The sequence below is a fragment of the Pteropus vampyrus genome, unplaced genomic scaffold (genome assembly GCF_000151845.1).
Source record: "Pteropus vampyrus isolate Shadow unplaced genomic scaffold, Pvam_2.0 Scaffold26, whole genome shotgun sequence".
Taxonomy (NCBI): domain Eukaryota; kingdom Metazoa; phylum Chordata; class Mammalia; order Chiroptera; family Pteropodidae; genus Pteropus; species Pteropus vampyrus.
In genome coordinates, this window is record NW_011888807.1 from 12,249,843 (window position 1) to 12,258,139 (window position 8,297).

General features: G+C 30.7%; 1 pseudogene; it reads left to right on the forward strand.

Moving 5' to 3' along the window:
• Positions 1-8,143: 8,143 nt before the first annotated feature.
• Positions 8,144-8,262, forward strand: LOC111737428 (annotated as a pseudogene).
• Positions 8,263-8,297: the final 35 nt, after the last annotated feature.

The following is an 8,297-nucleotide window of genomic DNA, read 5'->3' on the forward strand; positions in this document are numbered from 1 at the left end:
CCCTCTGGCTCTACACATAGCCATTACATTGCTGCTAACTGCATTCCCTATGCCATGCTCCCCATCCCCATGACCTGATACGAGTCTTTTCAAAGAAAGTTTTTAGCAATCAATAGTGGAGTGGCGAAAAATAGAAAGACTGACTTAAAGCATAAGATCTCCACCGTCATCCTCTCACTCCCCCATTAGCCTAGACCATTTTAGTCACCACCTACTGTTTTACAACCTTCATAGCAAGTTGGCTACAGAGTACGGTAATAAAATGGCACAAGATTGTAAACGATTTTAAAACCTCTGAAAACCAAGAAAATTACCTTGGCTGGATCTAGATCACTTTATTTTTAGAAACGACTTCTGCAATCTAGCATGGACTCACATCTGAAAATGGAGTGGCAAGATTAGATCAGAGTACTATCAAGAATGGACTCAAACTGGACCTGGGGCTATAAGTAGTAAATAATATATTTTTATTACATATTTTTTCTGTTTTTATATTTAGCCTTTTAGAACAATAGAGTCCTATAAAATGTTTATAATGATGGAAATGTTTTATTTTAGTTTCCAAGCACTTAGTATGTGGCTGTGCAACTGAGAAACTGACTTTTAATTTTATTTTATTTTCATAATTTTGTATTTCAGTAGCCACATACGGTTAGTAGCTGCCATATCAGATAGTGTCGTTTGATTATATAGAGTTTACATATTTCTCTACCAACACCAAGACCTAAATAAGGAAACAAAAAAGCAAAAGTTAAACAGAAAATGATAGGAAAAACTTCAAAATACATTAGAATTTTATTTTTTTTCTATATGATATGAGAGAGTAAAATTCTAAATATTTGTTCATTGTCAATGTCAGTGTTTGGAAAGAATTTTAAATATTGAAATGCTGAGCCAAATAAGTGCAAAGTTTATATACACTTCAATTAGTATAAAATGGATAGGGCATCTTTTCAAAAAGAAGACTGTGAAACTGGTTGGCAATGACTTCATGCAGCTGCAACCATTCCTTGTCATTGAATATCAACCAAACCAGCCTTTTCAGTGTTTGGGCATCAGTTTGTTTTATATCAGATAACAATGTGTTTTAGATTTCTGTTAGTACCCAATATCATTAATAGAAAAATAATCCTCAGGCTAGAATGTGAAGTCCATGCTTAAATGCATCATCTATTTTCTCACACACCATGAAATATTTGGGATTCTTGAAGCAGCTATAGCAATCACCACCCACAGCGAAGAAAGTGGATACACGTGTCAATGTTTGGCAGCTAAGAAGGATATTTTCCATCTCTTGCAGGTTGGTTCTTACATCTTGGAGGCTTAAAACTTTGAGTATTCATAATTTCGACATTACCAAATAGATTTTGATCAGACTTTCCTTTCCATGCTGTGCTCTTTCAGTCTTTACACAATAAAATATCTTCTAAAACATTTTAACCAAAATTATTGATAGAAATTACACGTATGTGAGCTCTCAGTAGATTTCATTCTGATTGACATGCAACTTAAATCATTCATCATCTTAAAGAATATCTGTGGAAAGAAACAGATGTGTGCGGGAAGCTTCCAAGAAAAGAAACAAAGGAAGAGTTATTTATATACACGTGCATATAATAGCTTATTGACGAATTCATTGATTTATAGTGGCATTAACTTTCACAAATCCATCCTAACCTTTAGGAAGAAAGACTAAAATTTTATGTAGTCATTACTAATATTGTTACTCAATTTTAACCTGATATTTTTTTGATGCTTTCTCTTTTGTCATGGATTAATGTTGATGCAAATTTTGTTTTTTCATAAAAGTACATTTCACAATATTAATATTCGGTACCATTGTATCATGAAGCTTTTTTGTCATGGATTAATGTTGCTGCAAATTTTGTTTTTTCATAAAAGTGCATTTCACAATATTAATATTCGGTACCATTGTATCATGAAACTTTTATAAATGCATTAAAATTATACAAAATAAATGACCTCGAATTATTTTAAATAATATGACAAAATGAAATATATATATATTACATGATTATTCTGAAAGGTAACACTTGTTCTATATAGTATATTGTATTATATATTTATTAATATCACAAAATAACAGCCAACTGAAAGTTTTTTCCCTACCCAGTGTAAATTTTCCCCTACTTATCATTTATAATAACTTATTATTTTCCTTTATACAACTTAAACCATTTATAAATAATTGTTTTATGTGATTTTATATATTTAATATTACTCTTCCCTCTAGGTATGAAACTCCATTAGGGCAGGCATTTGCCTACTTTATTCACATTGTGTAATTGTGCTTCATTCAGTATCGGCATATGGTAGATTCTTAAAAAGAATTTGTTAAATACATAAATGAGAATAGAATTTATAAGTAAAAAAGGACTACAATTTGTTAAGTTCTGACCTAGATACCTCAATAAAAATCTACTTTTCCAGCTTGAGAGTTAAACCCTAATTATCCTTCCACCAAAAAATAGATAGCTCTATTCTGATGAAAAGATAATAGAAACTTTTATATATTATATTTGCTTTGTATGACTTTGAACATAATATATATCTTTTAATTTGATAATCTCAGCAACTCTATAAAATAATTTTGGCCTGATATGATTTTGGATTTTATTTCCAATAAGAAATAACTCTCACAAGCCTCATGGTTAAAAAGTAGAAGCACCTGCATTTAATTCCTATATTTTGATTATAAGATACTTTCTTCCATACTCTGCTGCCAATATAACCCAGAAACTTGCCTTTTCAAATGAAGTAAATCAACCTAATATAAAAATAAAAGTTCCTAGAAGAGACAAAAAGTAAATCCTGATCTTGTTATCTTACAGCATAACTGAGGTTACTACTAACAGCTAGATAGCTCTAAAAATTTAGTTTTGGTACAATAACAAATGTTAGTCCCTAGATGTTCCAGCTCTACCTATCGGCAAGTAGTATTGTTATGTAATACCTTCAGTCTGAAACCTCAAAATGTTCTTAGAAAATTTTAATCTGACCTATTAAAATATTATGAGTTCCATCAACAAAAACAGGGAGATCTATAACTATGCTTTCTAATTTAAGTCTAATATTCTATTCCTAGGTTGAGGGACATAATTTTTAGGGACAATTGATTAAACGCCCCTCTAGTAAGAACTTAAATGCCAGATGTCATAGTAGCTATGAGTTAGAATATCTACTATTAAAATCTATTAAAAGGCACTGTTCTTATCTTTTAGGAACCTCAAAGTGTGGTGAGGGGAAAGGTAATGAAAAATTAACATACAGATGGTTGAATGGATGAATGAGTGGAGAGAGAGAGAAAGAGACATATAAGACAGAGAGATTAATTATGATGAAGAAAAATAATATACGATAATGAAGAGATAGATTTAAACTTGGAAAAAGCATTCATCAATCTTTTTGTTGAGAACGCTTAAGTTAAGAAAAGCAAGCCATTTGACAGATTAAAGGAGCAGAGAATACTGTTTCACTAACAATGTATTGTATACTTAAAACTAATTTAAATAATTTTTTTTAAAAAAACTGTATGTGTAAAGGAACTGTGGCATCTTAAACTATCTTTATTAGTGTAAGATGGCCAGAACCTAGTGGGTTGAGAAAGCAAAGTGACAAGGTCCTACGTATTCACATAAGATCATGATACAGAGCTTGGAGTAACATATTCTCATGTTTGTCATTGTTGAATTTAAAATCATTATTGTTAGTACGGCATGTGTGGAACCTTAAGGACAAATTATTTATAGTTGTTGTCTGGCTATGGTGTGAGAATGGGAGAAGTGCTTGGGATTGAGATAGATTTTGGAGATAGAAATGCAATAACTTGATGAAGGATAGGATATAAGGAGTGAGAGAAGCGGAGTAATTAAAGCTGACCAACAGGTTTTTGGCTTTAGCAGTTGACCGGATGGTGATACAATTAGATATTGCTTGCTGTTAGCTATTGGAGAAGGTTAGTATATTATTTGTAATGTTTTAGATGGGAGAGAGGAAATGAAAGGAAGAAGTAACAAGATAAGCAAGGAGGTTGATTGAAAATAGGACAACTGATAATGGAGGAGACGCAGTAAAATACCAAGAAAAGCAAAGTCCTTATGAAAGCAAAAGGAATGGAATCTAGTGCAAGTCTGAGGGAATTGGTTTTTATTATCAGGAGATCTTTGCTTTGTTTTTAACAAAGAGAAAATGAAGAAAATGGAGCACATAGGTTTTGTGCATTGGTTGCAAGAAAATAAAAGAAAATAAAGGTGTCCTTTAATTGATGGCTTCTATTTTCTTAAGAAAGTTGAAAACAGTGTTCAAAACTGCAGATTGAAAGTAGCTATATAAAAATCGAAGAAAGAGAAAATATAAAATAGATGGTATTAAAATGTGTAAAAGCACTCATTTTGGAAAAATGAAAAAAAGATTGTTTAACAATATTGAATGCCTATTTAAAATATTAGATTTTATTTAAAACTAGTCACTAAAGCTATATAATCTTATCTTTTCTATCACCAGTGAACATTTCTGGTTCGTGTTTAGACATCAAAGGTGATTAATTTTATTCATTAAGAATTTTCACATCTCAAACTTCTCAGAAAGGCTCAAGGGCTTTTTGAAATAAAATGAATGAAATTTGCAAGAATACACCAGGGAATTCCCAATTTAGCAAATAACGTTATATCTCATTATATTATAGTCTGTCAATGCTGCTTCATTTTATCATTTATAAGTAAAATATGCGTGGTATGCTATTTCTTTTTATAGTAAAGAAGAAAAATGTGTTTATGCAGGATACTTCCTGGAAAATTATTTTTCCACTAAGGATACCTTAGTTATAATGCAATAACAAATAACCTCAAAAATCTTAAAACAGCAAGACAAAAAAAACAAAGATTTATCTTTTTCTTGTATATCACAGCAAATGTAGGTCAGAAAAGTGACTTCGTACATTCTAAAACTTCAAAGGACACAAATTGATTTAAGATTCTAGCAGCAATATTGGAAATATTAAAATTATCTACCAAAACACTTTTCCACTCAGTTTTTTTTTTCCCCCTCAAATTTTACTTAAAGTTGGCTTGGAGAAGGTCAATGAAAATGTGGAGCTAAAGTAAAAAGTTCCCAACTTCCTTTTCATTTTCTAAAGCAAAAGGACTTGAGTGATTTAAGAGATATCCTGTAGAGGAAATACTTCAAAGTTCATAGTGCTTGATAAAGGTTACATGGGTTACCCGGGGAATTCTATCCATCGGGGAATTTATATTTTTTTCTGTTTTGTTTTATATTGTTTTAGCTGTTTCTTTCTCTCCCAGATCAGAGATGATCAGACCTTTAAATCAAGAAAACATTTTGTTTAGAGCTGCACTGACTCACATAATCAGAGACGATCTTTAATCAACTTTGCCTCACGTGACTACCTCAGATAAATCATAAACTTCACATTTGTCCATAAAGCTCTTTTCTAATCTTGAGTAAACCAGAGCACTGATCTCATTAGGTCAATTAAAAAAATATGGAACAACTCTAGAAAACAGTAGTTGATTTCTATTTTCAAACTAGGTAAAGAGCATTTCTTCTTCATTCAATTATACAGTGATGAAATTATGTAGTGTCTCTATTGACTTACATTGAATTCTTCTTCAGATCGGATACAATATCCCTGGTGTCTTATCCAAAAGATGTTTATAAATATTTTTTTTTCAAGTAAATTTAAAATTTTTAATACCAGGGCAGCCTGACCAATCATACAAACAAATTAGGTCAGACAGCCAGAAAATACATTGAGTGGAGGGTGGGAATAATAAAAATACTTGCAAAAGAGTAATACCAGCTCCCAAGAAAATAGTCATAAAAATGCATGAGGGAAGAAAAACATTTTTTTTTCTTAGTTTACTCAAAACATGTTTAAAAATCATACTGAATATCTACAACCTATTTTTATAATATCTGATACTATTCAGTTTTTACTCCACTAAATGTTTCATCCTGATAATAAATGCAAAATGGAATGAATGTTCTCCAACTGTTCTACATGATATGAAAATAGAATCTACGAAAGAGAGTCACATTTGTATTTCCTTTAGTTTGAAATGTAGCAAAATTAGCAAGGTAACATATACAAGACATATTACATTCCTTGAAAGTCAGCTAACCCTTGAAATCAACTGTAAAGCAAACAAATTGGTTCAACATTTATCAGGGGCTTTTCTATAGAGAAAAAAACTCTCCTTTTTTAATATCACTTGCATGTGATGGTTAAAAATAATAAAAAACAGTCATTTCTAAGGGTGGGTTTTACAATCATTATAAATATAGCTTGCTTTCTGTTGTTTTCTGTAAGAGAAAATTGATATTAAATATAGAATTGATCAGAGTTCATTATTAATTTAGTAAAATGTATATAAGATTATGAATATATTTTAGTTAAATTGTTATATTGAACAATTGTGATTGTTCTTGAGATCAATTATCATAATTTGAGGTCTCACATAACCCAATATGCCATATTAAGTGAAATTGCGATTGTTAATACCAGAATTTGAAGTTCTAACTTTTCATTTATACTGTTCGCATTGGAGAAGAAAGCAGTATTGGCTTCAATCCTACTCAAGTAACAAACTTACCTCATTTAAATAAATATGGTCTCTGTTTCAAAAGTGTAAGACTTTCTGTAAAGCTCCTTGTAAAGACAAGAAGAAAAATATCACCATAATAACTAAATATTTTTACAAAAGATTTAAGCCAAACTCAGTTAAAACTTATAAGAAGAGTCTATACAAATGATAGATTATGTATTTCTATAAATAATATATGAATACTAATATTGCATCACTCAAAGTTATTATAAAATTTATTTTCCATAAATTTTGGGGATCCCAGACAATATATATACATGCATACATACATACATCAATGACATATAGTGCATGTATTTATATTTAATATATAGTAAAAATAACAAATACTAGATTCTTACATATCTTAAAGAATGATTCTGAGCTTCACCACAAAATAACAACTGCAGTTTTTCCAAATATATTTGAAATGGCATATTTATAATAAAGAATCTGGAGTGATTATATATATAATTCTCAAAGATTATTTGGTTGTAGAGTAGTTTTAAATTAGATTTCAATTAAATCAGCTGACTTTTTCAATAAAATTGCAAGGACCTAGAAATACATTAGAGATAGAGATAGAGATAAAGATAGAGATAGAGATAGAGATAGAGATAGAGAGATGGAAATATCAAAGTGTAAGTATAAGTAAAACACATTACTGTATGTTGTTTTCTGTTCATTCATCCCTTTAAAGCTTGATAAACTGGTGAAGGGAAGATATAGTTAGATTTGTATCTGACCTTTAGAGGCTTAAAAAAAAAAACCTGCTGATGAAATAAGATTTACAAAATGAATTTTGCAAGTGAAAACATCCTCTTAAATACTTTTCTCTTATTTGATTATTGTATTCAGACTCTCAGGTAGAGCAGATTATCATGCTTTATTAACAGAAGTAAAGTTCAGTATACAGAGTGACTGGGAAATTTTAAAACAAATTGTCCTTTGAATATCAAAGTTCAAAGTCGAGAGCCAAAGCTCACAAATTTTTAGCTATTTATTTTGTTTCACCATCATTCAAGAAAATCATCTCTATATGACATCAGATATTTAAAATGGCACATACAAGCATGTATGTTATAGCAAATTTACCCATAGATTTTATCATTTTTGGTAATGGATATTTAGGTGACAGTGTAATATTGTCAACAGACTCTACCAACAGTGAGTTGCCCAGTGTTATAGTGTTGTTCTTAACACACACAGTCTTTGAAGAAAGGTTTGAGTTTGGGGTCGTTGACAATTAGAAATGACAAACTTTTTGGTCATCTCTGTTTGGTGTCTGCCAGTGGAAATGGAATATTTAAGAGATTAAACAGTAGCCTAACGAGTTAAATAATTGAATTTCAAAGTGTCCTTCAGGCCAAGATAGTGATGAATTTCAGAAAGAATTCGCTCTGAAGCTTTGTTTTTCTCTCAGTGTTGCTGTGACACAATACATAAAATATTAATATTGCAATGAACAACAATAAACAAAAATGTTAGTTGTGATCTTCAGTATTCAAAAATAAACTGCAGTCTACGGCCATAGCACCCTGAACAAGCCTAATCCCGTCTGATCTCAGAAGCTCAGCAAGGTTGGGCCTGGTTAGTACTTGGATGGGAGACCATCTAGGAAGACCAGGTTCTGTAGGCGTAAAAAATAAAAAATAAGGGATTGTAAGCTGACAA